Consider the following 3,267-nt stretch of genomic DNA (forward strand, 5'->3'; position numbering starts at 1 on the left):
ATTGTATCTATATTGAACCTTCAAACTATGAAACAAAGTAAACCCCTTTCCTTGAAAAGGGGGAGGTTTTAAACTTAGTTTGTGGAGTTAAATATGTATTGTGTGACTCATTGCTTCTCAGACTTGCTGGCTCCACAATCCCTGTACCGCCTTACAAGGACATCCCAGGAAGACTCAGGAGCTTTACTTCATGTGGAGTGATGACAGAGAATTGCAGTAGCCCAAGTGTCCTGTGTGCTCTGGAAACCACAAACATCTCTGTTATATGGAGGAGAAAAGGAGAAACCCCACTTTCATGTCAGCATACAAAGTGCATCCCTTTGCAAGTGTCTTCCACAGGTCTCCAGCCCTATCAGATTTTGAAAAGCCTTAATTTTTTCTTTTCTTTTTCTTTCTTGTGCTTCTGTGTATTTGGTTGGTTGGTTGTTGTTTGGTGTCAGTGTTGTTCTTTGTTAGCATGGATTTTATTTAAGGAAAGAACTGGTACTGTAGCCTAGGCAGGCTTGAAACTCTATGTGACCCAGGGTATCCTGCTTTGCCTTTCCTGGTACTCAGCCATCATTGCCTGGGAGCGTAGCCTTAATGTTTAACACTTGTGGAAGAGGTTAACCTTGCTATACAAACCTTGCTATGTTTACTTTTCATTTTTTGTCATGTTCTTATCATTTCAAGTCTGTATTTTCTTTTGGAAACCTGACCTGTGTGAACAGAGACTGGGGCTTTGTTTCATGGCTGCTGAGACCAGAATAATCACACAGAGCCTATATTAATTACAGCACTGCTTGTCCAACCATTTAGCAAAATCTCTAGCTAGTTCTTTCATCTTAATTTAACCCATTTCTAATAATCTGTGTATCGCCATGAGACTGTGGCTTACTGGGTAAGGTTCTAGCTTCTTTCTCCTTTGGCAACTACATGGCATTGCTTTGAATCCACCTACTTTCTCCCTGCATTCAGTTTAGTTTTTCCCTCCTAGCTCTATTCTTCCCTGCCATAGGCCAAAGCAGGTTCTTTATTAACCAATGGTAATAAAACATATTCATAACATACAGAGGGGCATCCCACATTAGACCTGAGATGCTAAATGTTATTAACCAGACTTCTTCATTCTAGAGGGTCTATGTGGTATTTAGTATGGTGCCTATTCATTAGAGAATTTCAGTAATCTTGATTAAATATATTATTACTGGCTCAGTGTTTGTGGACTGCTTATTTATTTGGAAACCCCCACTACCAGCAAAACATAAAAGGGTCATATTCACAGCTTACTGCTTGCCTAAGATTTATTTACCACCTATACAGCAGGATCCTAATATACCAAGAAGACTTTGGGTCTCTCTACTTAAACAAATCAGCCTCTAGAACTGGATCTTTGTAATTTCAGGAGCCGTATCAATTTTCTCAAAAGATTAAAATGTCAGAGTCATTTATGACCATGGCTAAAATCAAGTGAACATAGGGGTAATAAATTAACTTAAGCTACTGGATGCCTACTAAATTTAGTCTAGACTACAAGCACTTGCAAGTGAGCTTTTTTTTTTTTTGGTAAGTGAATCATGCAGATGCCCTTATAAGGTTGGGTATAATCAGAAATCACTAGACTTAGACATTCATTCTTGTGTCATATAGAGTCACATGCGATATGTCTCTGTAATCAACACACAGATCCGGGAAAGCTGCTTTCAAGAGAATGGGAAGCAGATAATTACCATGACACCTACTCCAAGTCTTTGCTCCAACCATGTCCCAGGCATTTGGAAGAAGAGATCAAACTAGGAATGAACAACTGATGCGTTTCATGATGAGTGAAGTTGGCTGAACATCAGGTTTTCAGTGCTTAGATTGATTTTACCCCCCACATCACCCTGTTAACCCTTCATTTAGATATTTGAGCCCCTATCTGATGAACACTGAGTTGGAATGAAGGGTGTTAGGATATGAGGCAGCATTTCTTTTATTAGATTGAGGCAGTTGGACACTTCTCTCTGTGCTCTCCGTTCTCTCAGACACTCATCATTTATCTGCCTCACAGAAATATCTAGTATTGTCTACCACTGGTGCAAAGAAAACCGTGCATCAAAATAATATATGTTAAATTGCCTTAATCTGAGTGTCCAAACAAAATTCTCACCCATTTTACTTGCAAGTTAAACTGTTTATGAAGTGTTTCCTGACTTTGGGTAGTTTAAAGTTTCATTAATTGTGATGGAATGCAATCTCAAAGTCTATTGACAGTCCCTCTTCTAGGGCATTTTCCTTCAGGCCCTTTTTCTTTTCCTATTAAGATCCAGGATGCAGAGGAAAGATAAGACTGCCCTTGTCATAAATCCAGTTCAGACCCGTTCTCTTTCCTACTCCACAAGGATAAATTTTTTGGAGATTGTCAAGCGTTTCTTTCAACACTTTGACTTTTCTGAATAGTTCCTCAGAGCAGGTACATAGTTTTGCTTGCCTTTGAGCTGCTTGGGGAAACTGTGGAGAAAAATTCAACTCCTCAGAGAACCCTAAGTACTTTGTCTGCCATTGTGAGAGACATCACAGGTAAGCACAGTCCTGATGGCAAGCATCCTTTGGGGATAGTTAGGCATTGACTCATCTGCAGGAACTTTGACTGCAGAGAACCTACATGACTACCATGTACTCTGCATTTCTAAATATGTTCATCATTTCTGAAAACATATGTCTAGTAATTCCCCTTACCGGAAGAACAGTTTACTTATTTACTAAAGATGCTTAATTCACAGTACTTAGTTTTGTTCACAGAGGTAACATATGAAAGTATAGTGTAAATTTAGTGGCACAATTGAAAGTTCTTTTTTTCCTATTAGGTAATTTCTCAGAGTTGGTGGTTAAATGACAGTGGTTCCCAGAGGAAGGAAGAGATCACCATTAATCAGAATGACCAGCAATTATTTTATAACAGATTTATTTCTTTTTATTTTATATGTTGTGTTTGTTTTCCTCCTGAAAGCATGATTGTGTATCATGTGCTTGTATTGCCTGCAAAGGCCAGAAGAGGGCACTGAATCCCCTGGAACAGGACAAAGAGTATGTTGTTAACTGATACAGGGGTGTGGCAACTGAATTGTTGTCTCTAAGAACAGTGCATGCTCTTAACCTCTGAAGTATCCCCAACACCTTCCAGGGATACTTCATAAAGCAAATTATTAATATGCTTTCTGAGGAAGGAATAAGACAGAATAAAGTTTCAGGCTGTGTCAGCAAGGGGCACAGATGGATGTAGGCAAAACTGCTCATACTAAGTGT

This window comes from Microtus ochrogaster, unplaced genomic scaffold (assembly GCF_000317375.1).
Source record: "Microtus ochrogaster isolate Prairie Vole_2 unplaced genomic scaffold, MicOch1.0 UNK117, whole genome shotgun sequence".
NCBI classification, from domain to species: domain Eukaryota; kingdom Metazoa; phylum Chordata; class Mammalia; order Rodentia; family Cricetidae; genus Microtus; species Microtus ochrogaster.